We start from the raw sequence: 14,313 nt of genomic DNA on the forward strand, positions 1-14,313 counted from the left end.
TTGAACTCTAAAGTTCTAGAACATAGAATTCTTGATTTTCAGTTTAGTTGGAAATCATTCTCACTGATATAAAAAGGAAAATTAAAGAAAAGGTAGCTGGAAAAATCAATCTTTTAATATCATTTAGGTGGCAGACCAGTTATTTGGGGAATTAAAAGCAACTGTCTTTGTCTTGAAAATCTCTACAAATCAGAAATGTAAATACAGTCCACAATGACCTGAGACTGAGCCTAATTAGCTCAATCAGGTAAAACCTGAAACCAAAGTGGGAAAACGGGGCAAAAGGCCTTTTTAAACTCAAAAGACTGTAAAGGCTCTCTTACCCAAAATCTAATTCATAGCCCCCTTAAGGATTTATCAAGGACGAATACAAATCTTAAAAGTCTTTTCCACAAATAGTAAAGCCTTAGTCATCTGAGTAAATAAATTTAACGTATTCCAACTGTTATTTATATACTAGTAATATTATATTATAATACCTGCTTTATAACCAAGTTTTAAAGTGAAGCTATGAGATCTCTAGTTATGTCTGTTTTTATGTCTGTGTGTACATTACACATATGGTATGTCTTTACCTCAGAATTGTATTATCAAAATTAAATTATAAAAGAGCTCTATTTAATTGACTTTAAAGTAAATGCTTGCAAATTAAATATTTCTAAATATATAAAATTAAACTGGCCAGAATGAATTTCAGGTTCATGTGGTCTAGGAAATACTCAGTATTAAATTAATATTTGGTATTAAAGCTAGCTTAAGCTTGTTGGTTTAATCAATACAGATATGTCTTACTTTTATTGTACCTAGGTTTACTGAAGGTCAATAAGTTCATACTATTTATGTTGCAGGGTTTGTCAACAAGAAAAATTATCTTGGTATGATGATATTTTCATAAGTTATAAAATAGAGGTAAATGAGGTAGAAGTTTTCAGCTGAACTCATTAGGAATAATGATGTTTGGGGTATGTTTATCTAAAATAGTTTCTCCAGATATTTTAGTAACTTAAAACTAATTTAGAGTTTTGCTAAATTTAGTTAAATGATGAGAATTCACTGAATATCTAAATCATTTCAAGTAAGATAAAGTACTGGAACATTAATTGCTAAATGGGTCTAAGTTTGCCTAGTTTTGTCTTCTCATGAGAGGGAAACTAAAGATGTTTGGGCTTATTAGACATATGTCTTATACCATATTGAAGAAAGAAATTATACAAGGAGAAGATTTATGTTTCTAGGGGTTATGTAATATTCCTAAGTTTGCCAGTCAGGAAATATTGATGTGACAAACAGTTCATAATTACTTGATTTTTGATTTTCACTTGCTTCTTGGAGATTAAGGTTTTTAAGGGTTAAAATTGTAATATATGTTATTAAAGCTACTGGGATGATTAGGGAAGCATTTCAGTATGCGAGGAAAGTGGGATGTGTGTTTTCAGTAAAAGAAGGTATGAGGAATGGAAATGCATTTTGCTTAGGGAAAAGAAAGTGGTTTTGTCCTAAAGCTGGTTATTTCTAAATGGGAAAGGAAAATGAGAGATAAACTAATATAGATACAGAAAGTTGTGGAAGCTTTGTAGAAAGAGAGCCCTGAGAAAAGAGCTTTGTGTATGATCAGGCTGGGATTGGATTGAATTTAACCGGGTAAGTGAATTTTGTTATTGAGGGTGAGCTGGTGCAGGATTGGAGTTTGGTTTTCTCTCTATTAAGACCACAAAGTTTTCTTGGAATGTTGAGCTACTTTTGATAACAGATTGTGAGTTTCTTTGCCTTCTAAATGATCTGTATTTGCCTTAAAAATCTTTTATTTTCGTTTTGGTTAAAGGAATAATGTTTCACAGTGACCTATGATCCTACTTAACCAAGTGTTTTAAAACTGTTTGCTATGTAACAAAACAACCCCCAAATGCAATGTCTTAAAAAATAACCATTATTATTACAGTTTTCAGAACATAAGGCTGAGAGGCAGCTTAACTAGGCCAGTTGGGATGACTGGGGCAAGCCCAATGACTCGGCACACCTCCATTCATTGCTTACCCTCTGGTAGCCTAGCCCAGGTGTGTTCTCATTGCAATGGCTGTGAGGGAGAGAGCAAGCCCAACTGTGCAAGTGCGTTTCCGGCTCTGCCTGTATCACACCTGCTAATATCTCACAGGCATAAGCAAGTTACACAATTGAACGTGGAGTCAAAGGTGGGGCTGAGTATCCCATGCACAGTGGGAAAGCCCAACAAAGTTAAATGACAAGCTGCATAGGTGGGTAAAATAATGGAGCCGATGTTGAAATTACTACAGAGGGAGACAGAAAATGAACATATATTATGAGAAGTAGTGATAACTACATAAGAAAAAATAGTGTATGGAAATAATGTTAAGGTGGGGATGGGGTGATAGAGGGTGTTACTTTTGATAGGATGGTCAAGGAAAACTGCTTTGATTAGGAGATATTTGAGGAGAGCCCTTAACGTGAAGAGGGCCCATTTAGGGAATTTGAGGAACAGAGGCTAAAAGGAACAAAATTTAAAAATAATGAAATAAAGGAATAAGCAAACAAAAGTGAAAAGAAAACTCAGCTGGAAACTATGAACTTGTATTCCCATCAGCCCATATGGTTGCATGATCACTTTTATACATTTATTTAATGCGTTTTCAGGGTTGAAAAGATCCATGAACTTCATTTGCTGCTCATGTTGTTTACAGGATCTGTAGTCTGATGATGAAATCAGTATTTCAGACTGAGGCAGTCACCACTTTTGTCTTTTTTTTTTTCCCCTGCAATATCCTTTATTTATCATTTTTGTCTTTCCCTCAACTTGCTTTTTTTCCTTTTCCAGTTTTATTGAGATATAATCGACATACAGCACTGTATAAGATTAAGGTGTACAGCATGATGATTTGACTTACATACATCGCGAAATGATGACCACAATAATTTAGTGAACGTCCATCATCTCATATAGCTACAAAATAAAAGAAAAAAATGGGCTTCCGTGGTGGCGCAGTGGTTGAGAGTCTGCCTGCCGATGCAGAGGACGTGGGTTCGTGCCCCGGTCCGGGAGGATCTCGCATGCCACGGAGCGGCTGGGTCCGTGGGCCGTGGCTGCTGGGCCTGGGCCTCCGGATCCTGTGCTCCGTGGCAGGAGAGGCCACAGCAGTGAGAGGCCCACGTACTGGAAAAAAATTAAAAGAAAAAGAGAAACAATTTTTTCCTTGTGATGAGAACTCTTAGGATTTACTCTCTCAACAACTTTCATATATAATGTACAGCAGAGTTCATTATACCTATTATGTTGTACATTACAGCCCCAGTACTTATTTATCTTATAACTGGAAGTTTGTTCCTTCTGATCACCTTCATTCAATTCCCCCTCCTTCCGCACCCATATCCCTGATTCCAGTAACCAGAAATCTGATTCTTTTTCTGTAAGTTTGTTTGTTAAAGTATAATTGATCTACAGCACTATGTTAGTTCCTGGTACACAAATATTGATTTGATATTTCTATACATTTCAAAATGATCACAGTGATAAATCTGGTTACCCTCTGTCACCATATAAAGATACTATGTGATTATTGACTGTATTCCCCACACTGTACATTTCATCTCTGTGACTCATTTATTTCATAGCTGGAAGTTCTTACCTCTTAATTTCCCTCACTTATTATTTCACTCTTCCCGTACCACCCACCCTCCCCTCTGGCAACCATCAGTTTTTTCTCTGTATTTATGACTTTGTTGCTGTTTTATTATATTTGTTCATTTGTTTTATTTTGGGGGTTCCACATATAACTGAAATCATACAGTATTTGTCTCTGTCTCATTTATTTCACTAAGCATAATACCCTCCATGTCCATCCATGTTGTTGCAAATGGCAAGATTTCATTCTTTCTTATGGCTGAGTAGTATTCCTTTGTATATATATGTATATACATATATATATATATATATATATACACACACACACACGCACACACATATATATATACACACACCACGTCTTCTTTATCCATTTATCTATCAATGGGCACTTGAGTTGCTTCCATGTCTTGGCTATTTGTGAATAATTCTGCAATGAATAGAGATGCATATACCTTTTCGAATTAGCATTTTTGTTTTCTTTGGAAAAATACCCAGAAGTGGAATTGCTGGATCATATGATAGTTCTATTTTTAATTTTTTGAGAAATACCCACACTGTTTTCCATAATATCTGCACCAATTTACGTTCCTGCCAACAGTGCTCCCTTTTCTCCACTCCTTGCCAACACTTGTTATTTGTTGTCTTTTTGGTGGTAGCCATTCTGACAGTGTGAGGTGATATCTCATTGTGGTTTTGATTTGCATTTTCCTGATGATTAATGACGTTGAGCATTTTTCTTGTATCTGTTGGCCATCTACCATGTTTGTCTTTTCATAGCAAATGTATTAATAGATTTTATGTAGCTAGGGAAAAAGTCAAATAGTTTGTATTGGGCATAGCCACTGAAAGATAAAATTGGAATCCTATAGCTAAAATTTTTGAACCACCTCAAGACCAGCTCAAATGCTTGAAATAGTGAGTAGAATTAAAGCTTCCTGGTTTAGGAACTGCTCCATTAACAAAAAATGTTGGGGAAAAAAAAGCGTCAAATTTGTATTCAATAACTTAAAATTGAAATCAATTACATTTCTTTTTTAAAAGATATGAATCTGCATGAAAAGTAAGAAAGTTTTTAGTACGTCATAATTAACATTGAAATGGGACCTCTTTGTTTCCTGGTGCGTGAGGAGACGGAATTCAGAGTGCCGTTTAAAGGAGCTCCAGAGGCAGGAGCGAGCCGCGGCCATCAGCGTGGACCCCAGAGATGGGCATGAGATGCTAAGACTGCTGCTGCCGCCACCAAGAAGCCTGTGTGCAAAGACAGGTCACTGTCCACACCTCCCCTCCCGGGAGCCTGTGTAGCCCGCCACTTCCAGGGTCCCATGAGCCAGGGACAACTTCCCCAGGAGAACGCATGGCATGCCTCAGGCTGGTGCAACATCACGCTGGCCTCTGCCACCACAGGCTCGCCCCACATCTGTACCCCTCCCTCCACCCCGGCACCCTGGCCTGAACGAGCCAGAACCCCCGAATCAGCTGCTTCTTTAACCCCGTCATATGTGAGTGAAGAACAGACGCCCTCAGGCAACTTACACTCATAGGAGGGTCCAAATCCAAAGCTGAACCCCGGGAGCTTTGATTGCAATTCAATGCAATCCCTATCAAACTACCACTGGCATTTTTCACAGAACTAGAACAAAAAATTTCACAATTTATATGGAAACACAAAGGACACCGAATAGCCAAAGCAATCGAGAAAGAAAAACGGAGCTGGAGGAATCAGGCTCCCTGACTTCAGACTATACTACAACGCTACAGTAATCAAGACAGTATGGTACTGGCACAGAAACAGAAATATAGATCAATAGAACAGGGTAGAAAGCCCAGAGATAAACCCACACACATATGGTCACCTTATCTTTGATAAAGGAGGCAAGAATATACAGTGGAGAAAAGACAGCCTCTTCAATAAGTGGTGCTGGGAAAACTGGACAGCTACATGTAAAAGAATGAAATTAGAACACTCCCTAACACACAAAAATAAATTCAAGGGCTTCCCTTGCGGCACAGTGGTTGAGAGTCCGCCTGCCAATGCAGAGGACACGGGTTCGTGCCCCAGTCTGGGAAGATCCCACATGCTGTGGAGCGGCTGGGACTGTGAGCCATGGCCGCTGAGCCTGCACATCCAGAGCCTGTGCTCCGCAACAGGAGAGGCCACAGCAGTGAGAGGCCCGCGTATCACAAAAACAAAAACAAAACAAAACAAAAAAAACTCAAAATGGATTAAAGACCTAAATGTACGGCCAGGCACCATCAAACTCTTAGAGGAAAACATAGGCAGAACACTCTATGACACACATCACAGCAAGATCCTTTTTGACCCATCTCCTAGAGAAATGGAAATTAAAACAAAAATAAACAAATGGGACCTAATGAAACTTAAAAGCTTTTGCACAGCAAAGGAAACCATAAACAAGATGAAAAGACAACCCTCAGTATGGGAGAAAATATATGCAAAGGAAGCAACTGACAAAGGATTAATCTCCAAAATATACAAGCAGCTCATGCAGCTCAATATTAAAAAAACAAACAACCCAATCCAAAAATGGGCAGAAGGCCTAAATAGACATTTCTCCAAAGAAGATATACAGATTGCCAACAAACACACGAAAGAATGCTCAACATCATTAATCATTTGAGAAATGCAAATCAAAACTACAATGAGATATCATCGCACACCGGTCAGAATGGCCATCATCAAAAAATCTACAAACAGTAAGTGCTGGAGAGGGTGTAGAGAAAAGGGAACCCTCTTGCACTGTTGGTGGGAATGTAAATTGATACAGCCACTATGGAGAACAGTATGGAGGTTCCTTAGAAAACTAAAATTAGAACTACCATATGACCCAGCAATCCCACTACTTGGCATACACCCTGAGAAAACCATAATTCAAAAAGAGTCATGTGCCAAAATGTTCATTACAGCTCTGTTTACAATAGCCAGGACGTGGAAGCAACCGAAGTGTCCATCAACAGATGAAGGGATAAAGAAGATGTGGCACACATATACAATGGAATATTACTCAGCCATAAAAAGGAACGAAACTGAGTTATTTGTAGTGAGGTTGATGGACCTAGAGACTGTCATACAGAGTGAAGTAAGTCAGAAAGAGAAAAACAAATACCACATGCTAACACATATATATGGAATCTAAAAAAGAAAGAAAGAAAGAAAAATAACCCACAAAACTTTCAAATGGGAGAAAAACCAATATGGTGGTTAAAAATATTTGGTGGGCCAAAAAGTGCCTTCAGTTTTTTTTTTTTTTTTTTTTTTTTTTTTTTTTTTTTTGCGGTACGCGGGCCTCTTACTGTTGTGGCCTCTCCCGTTGCGGAGCACAGGCTCCAGACACGCAGGCTCAGCGGCCATGGCTCACAGGCCCAGCTGCTCTGCGGCATGTGGGATCTTCCCGGACCGGGGCACGAACCCGTGTCCCCTGCATCGGCAGGCGGACTCTCAACCACTGCGCCACCAGGGAAGCCCGCCTTCAGTTTTTTAAGTAAAACTAGAAGACACATTTTTCATTTTCACCAAGAACTTTATTGAACAACATAGTCACCCTTTTGTTCCACTACCTTCTGCCATTTTCCAGGCAACTTCATAATTCCATCTTCCCCAAAGTTTTAATCTTTTTGAGCAAGTACTGTTCCAGGTGCCTTTTACAGTATTCTATGGAATTGAAATTTTTTCCATTAAGAGAATTGTGTAAAGACGAAAATAAATGTAAATCCAAAGGTGCAATGTCTGGTGAATATGGCAGATGAATCAGAACTTCCCAGCCAAGCTGTAACAGTTTTTGCCTGGTCATCAGAGAAACGTGTGGTCTTGCGTTATACTGAAGCAAGATTATGTGTTTTCTGTTGACTAATTCTGGACTCCTTTCATCGAGCACCAGTTTCTTTTGGTCTAATTAGGAGCAGTACTTGTTGAAATTAATTGTTTTGTTTTGGGGAAGGAGTTCATAATAGAGGACTCCCTTCCACTCCCACCATATACACAACATCACTTACTTTGGATGAAGACCAGCCTTCGGTGTGATTGGTGGTGGTTCATTTCTTTTGCCCCACAATCTCTTCTGTTCCACATTATTGTACAGTATCCATTTTTCAAAGCCTGTCACAATTTGTTTTAAAAACGGAACGTTTTCATTACATTTCACTAGAGAAATTGTCAAGAAGGTTTTTTTCTCTTAACTTATGTGGAAGCCAAACATCAGAGCGATTCACATAACCAAGCTGGTACAAATGATTTTCAACACTTGATTTGGGTATTTTGAGTATGTCGGCTATCTTTCGCGTGGTATAACATTGATTTTTTTTTCAAATATTGTTTTGATTTGATCACTATCAACTTCAACTGGTCTACCTGACCATGGAACATTGATCAGTGAGAAATCTCCAGCGTGAAACTTTGCAAACCACTTTTGACACATTTGATCAGTCACAGCACCTTCTCCATACACTGCACAAATCTTTCTTTTTGCGTTTCAGTTGCATTTTTACCTTTCTTGAAACAATAAAGCATAATATGCCGAAAATGTTGTTTTCCTTCCATCTTCAATAGTAAAATGGCTACATAAAAATTCACCAATTTTGATGTCTTTTTATAAATGCACGCTGATATGACAGCTGTAACATACAATCTAACAAAATTGTTTCAAATGAAGTTAAAGACAACTAAGTGCTACTAGAGCCATCTTATGGAAACAACAAAATGAACGTTTTGGCCCACCCAATATCATACATATTATAGATTTTAATTTTCTAATCCGAAGTTTACTTGAAAATATTTTAGGACTTATTTTAGAAAATACATAAAAGTTAATTTATAATCACTGTCACCCACCTCCTAGAGAAATGGAAATAAAAACAAAAATAGACAAATGGGACGAAATGAAACTTAAAAGCTTTTGCAGACCAAAGGAAACCATAAACAAGATGAAAAGACAACCCTCAGAATGGGAGAAAATATTTGCAAACAAAACAACAGACAAAGGATTAATCTCCAAAATATACATGCAGCTTGATATCAAAAACCAAACAACCCGATCGAAAAATGGGCAGAAGACCTAAATAGACATTTCTCCAAAGAAGATACACAGATCGCCAACAAACACATGAAAGGATGCTCAGCATCACTAATCATTAGAGAAATGCAAATCAAAACTACAATGAGATACCACCTCACACCAGCCACAATGGCCATCATCAAAATATCTACAAACAATAAATGCTGGAGAGGGTGTGGAGAGAAGGGAACCCTCTTGCACTGTTGGTGGGAATGTAAATTGATACAGCCACTGTGGAGAACAGTATGGAAGTTCCTTAAAAAACTAAAAATAGAACTACCATATGACCCAGGAATCCCACTGCTGAGCATATACTCTGAGAAAATCATAATTCAAACAGAGTCATGGGGCTTCCCTGGTGGCGCAGTGGTTGAGAATCTGCCTGACAATTCAGGGGACACAGGTTCGAGCTCTGGTCTGGGAAGATCCCACATGCCGCGGAGCAACTGGGCCCGTGAGCCACAATTACTGAGCCTGCACGTCTGGAGCCTGTGCTCCGCAACAAGAGAGGCGGTGATAGTGAGAGGTCCACGCACTGCGATGAAGAGTGGCCCCCGCTTGCCACAACTAGAGAAAGCCCTCGCACAGAAACGAAGACCCAACGCAGCCATAAAAAAAAAAAAAAAAGTCACATACCACAATGTTCACTGCAGCACTTTTTACAATAGCCAAGACTTGGAAGCAGCCTAAGTGTCCATCGACAGATGAATGGATAAAGAAGATGTGGCACATATATACAATGGAATATTACTCAGCCATAAAAAGAAACAAAATTGAGTTATTTGTAGCGAGGTGGATGGACCTAGAGTCTGTCATACAGATTGAAGTAAGTCAGAAGAGAAAAACAAATACCATATGCTAACACATATATATGGGATCTAAAAAAAAAAAAATGGTTCTAAAGAACCTAGGGGTAGGACAGGAATAAAGATGCAGACTTGAGGACATGGGGAGGGGGAAGGGTAAGCTGGGATGAAGTGAGAAAGTGGCATGGACATATATACTCTACCAAATGTAAAATAGATAGCCAGTGGGAAGCAGCCGCATAAGCACAGGGAGATCAGCTCGGTGCTTTGTGACCACCTAGAGCGGTGGGATAGGGAGGGTGAGAGGGAGACGCAAGAGGGAGGGGATATGGGGATATATGTATACGTAGAGCTGATTCACTTTGTTATACAGCAGAAACTAGCACAACATTGTAAAGCAATTATACTCCAGTAAAGATGTTAAAAAAATTAAAAAAATTAAAAATAAATAAATAAAAAGAAAATTTGTTTAAAATATTGATTACTTCAATTTGAAGATTAATTTGGAAGGATTTTATGTCAAAAATTCCACTAGATGGTGCTCTTTTAACGTCCTTAAAGGAAAACTGACGAAGTTTGAATTTGTAGCTGATGCCTGACTCAGCTAATTTAATGGTAACAAAACCAAATTAGCGCATCTGACTCAGAATTCCCTTGGATATAAAAAGCACAGGATATAATCTAAGAACAGTATAATTGTGATAACTAATTGATGAAGACTACTTTTGTTAGCAGTGGAAAAATACCATGATTACTTTCAAGGAAGAGATTCTGGGAATATTATGTTGTGCTCTTTAGAAAATAAGACTTTATACAATGTGAACATTGGGAAATTTTAGACACTATCAGGTTTTACTTAATAAGTGCTGAATTTATAAAATTTAATAAGTTTAATAAAAAACACACTACTGATATACATGAGGCTCAAATTTGCCAATAGCCTGTTAAAAATTAAAATCTATCCTCAATCTGTGACACTATGAGTGAATTATATATGTAATATGATATAATATAACACAAAACTGAATTGTATATATAGGAAGCACATATGCTATCTCTACATGACACAGACAAGGTTACTTATTAAAATATTGGAGCATACTACAACTTCTATATCACATTCATGTGTGTTCATGTGTATGCAGACTGAGAGGCAAGAGATTTGTTTGCTCATAGCCCCACACTCATGCCTATGCTGTTAGTTAACAGCATATCTTATCAACATTGATAGAAGTACATAAACTTAGAAAACAGGTTTACATACAGTTTGTTAAATATCCATTTATAGGTTAGCATATTTCCAGGTAAGTAGTTTTAAATAAAGAATGCAGAGACAAACTGTGATTAAAACAGCAAAAAATAGAATATGTGGAGGTGACTGTTTGGTTTATTTATGGATCAGTTAAGATTCTTATCAGGAATTATGTTATACCGTGATGATAAAAGCATATATTAGAACAGGAAGCATTCATATACTGCAAAAGTACAAAAATAATGTGGACACTTGTTGAATTGATGAACCCTCATTAACAATGAATCGTTATTTTAATATTGAAGCTGTGTGTGTTTAAGTAGTTGTTAAGTGTTGACATGAACTTAATTTTCTAAATAAAAGCATATTACTGATAACATAAGTTTCGAGTGTGGTAGTAACGCTTTTGTTATTAAAATCTATTCTATTAAAGTGACTTCAATATCAAAAAAACAAACAACCCAATCCAAAAATGGGCAGGACTTAAGTAGACGTTTCTCCAGAGAAGATATACAGATTGCCAACAAACACATGAAAGGCTGCTCCACATCACTAATCATTAGAGAAATGCAAATCAAAACTACAATGAGGTATCACCTCACACTGATCAGAATGGCCATCATCAAAAAGTCTACAATAAGGCCATAAAACAATGAGGTAAAACAAAACAAAACAAAACAAAAAAAGTCTACAAACAATAAATGCTGGAGAGGGTGTGGAGAAAAGGGAACCCTCTTGCACTGTTGGTGGGAATGTAAATTGATACAGCCACTATGGAGAACAGTATGGAGGTTCCTTAAAAAACTAAAAATAGAACTACCATACGACCCAGCAATCTCACTACTGTGCATATACCCTGAGAAAACCATAATTCAAAAAGAGTCATGTACCACAATATTCACTGCAGCACTATTTACAATAGGCAGTACATGGAAGCAACCTAAGTTGCATCGACAGATGAATGGATAAAGAAGATGTGGCACATATATACAATGGAATATTAGTCAGCCATAAAAAGAAACAAAATTGAGTTATTTGTAGTGAGGTGGATGGACCTAGAGTCTGTCATACAGAGTGAAGTAAGTCAGAAAGTGAAAAACAAATATCGTATGCTAACACATATATATGGAATCTAAAAAAAGAAAAAAGGTTCTGATGAACCTAGGGGCAGGACAGGAATAAAGATGCAGATGTAGAGAACAGACTTGAAGACACGGGGAGGGGGAAGGGTAAGCTGGGACAAAGTGAGAGAGTGGCATGGACATATATACACTACCAAATGTAAAATAGATAGCTAGTGGGCAGCAGCCGCATAGCACAGGGAGATCAGCTCGGTGCTTTGTGACCACCTAGAGGGGTGGGATAGGGAGGGTGGGAGGGAGTCGCAAGAGGGAGGGGATATGGGGATATATGTATACGTATAGCTGATTCACTTTGTTATACAGCAGAAACTAACACAGCATTGTAAAGCAATTTTACTCCAATAAAGATGTTAAAAAAAAATGACTTCAGTTAGATATCTCTTAGTAGGTGAATCAAAAGACCTTGCAAGTACTCACCAATAGCTAAATTTCATTGAGTTTTCTCAGTTTTTATCTTTTTTAACATCTCTACAATTTTGATATTGTTGCCCACCTCTTCTTGCTATAAATCCTTCTTGGATTTCTTTGTCATCCCACTCCAAGCACACTGGTTCCTGTCCTTGGCTTCCTACCTCATGTCCATTTGGCTCTTCCCTAAATGAGAACGTTTCCTCACTGTTCTATTCTCGGCCTGCCTTTCTTTCTTTACATTCCTTTACTCCTGTGTCATCTACACATTGAATGTAGATAATTGCTTCTGTGTAGGAAGCTCTTAAGTGTTCATCTTTTGTCCTGGACTCTCACTGGGGTTTCATTCCTTAATTTCTAACTATTTCCAGACAAATTACACTGTGTCCTGGATATTTCCTCCTAGATTTCAAATCTCATGGAATCAAGCAAAAACTGAACTCCTTATCATCTCCTATAAAAGCAATGCCTCATTTTTATATTTCAGCTATTATGAATGACAAAATCTTGGAATTATTTTATTTATCTCACTCACCATATTTAGTTTCCAAGGCTCCATGCCTTTCTATTTGTTTCAACTGCCATGACCTAGTTGAGCTCCATAGTTGCCACCTGCCTTAATCTCAACAGTGACGTCCTGGTGCTCTCTAACTCTGGACTGTCTCACCCCACTCCATCCTGGTCAGTGCCTCCTATCTGTATGTTTCAGGTTATTTGCGTTAACAGATAGTTTGGGTAGAGTAGGCAAGACAGTGTGACAGCGAGTGGCCTTAGAACTGCACACTGAGGTGGCTTAGGCTCTGGGAAAGGGCTTCACAGAAGCGACAACACACACAGGGTCACACAGCCTCCAATGCAGCCAATGGTTCACAAAGGTAGGACAGAGAATAGAAACAGGAAATCGAGACAGTGGTCAGTATTCAATAGTCCAGAGAGGCAAAGAATTCATATCTGGGAGGTCTTTCCAATCCTGTCTAAGGCTCAGGAATGGAGAGGCTGCACTGAATGAAGGAGGGGAGTGGTATCATGTGCTATCATGCGGCTCCTGTGCACAGGACCATTAAGAGCAGACCCCAGCACTTCATCTGGGAAGCCTGTCTTCTGCAGCCTTCATCTTGACCCACCTCGCACTTCACTGCCTGACCTGTTCTTTTTTTTTTTTTTTTTTTTTTTGCGGTACGCAGGCCTCTCACTGTTGTGGCCTCTCCCGTTGCGGAGCACAGGCTCCGGACGCGCAGGCTCAGCGGCCATGGCTCACGGGCCCAGCCGCTCGGCGGCACGTGGGATCCTCCCGGACCGGGGCACGAACCCGCGTCCCCTGCATCTGCAGGCAGACTCTCAACCACTGCGCCACCAGGGAAGCCCCCTGACCTGTTCTTGACTAACCTTGATCCTTGGACTCATTACATATTTATAGACTGACAGGTGCTGCCAGTCCTGACACTTAATCTGATCTCTGGCCCTGAGTCTGGCTTCTTTCCTCACCCACAGTTTGCATTTACTCCCTTTGATGATACTGCTTTCCTCTCAGCCAAACATCTCCCTGGGCACAGACTCAACTGCAGGTCCTGACTCAGCTCTCCGCAGAGAAAGATATATACAGAACTGTTAATTAGGTATAAGATTGTTAGATAATGAAAGAGAGAAAAGAGAGCTCTAAGGTATTTCGGAGGTAGTTATTCCAGGAAGTGGATATAACCCCAAGGATTGAGTGAGTAAAGGGACAGACTTGGAAACTTAGAAGAGGAGTCCTCGAGATGAAACACGGACCTCTGAGGAAGCTGTGTCTCCAAGTTGAGAGAAGCATACTTAGGAGGAGGAACAATGAGGTTGGTTCTGATGTCTCTGAGATGGTGAGATGATACTGATTCTGCAAGTTGTGGAAAATGCAAGGCAGATTCAGGTGCTGCTGTTGGCTGAAGAAAGGTTGCTGGGGTGACAACAGAAGGAAGTAGCCAGGCAGCTTCATGGGGAGCAGACATAAAGGAGCAAGCCTCTT

The sequence above is a fragment of the Orcinus orca genome, chromosome 6 (genome assembly GCF_937001465.1).
Source record: "Orcinus orca chromosome 6, mOrcOrc1.1, whole genome shotgun sequence".
NCBI lineage: Eukaryota > Metazoa > Chordata > Mammalia > Artiodactyla > Delphinidae > Orcinus > Orcinus orca.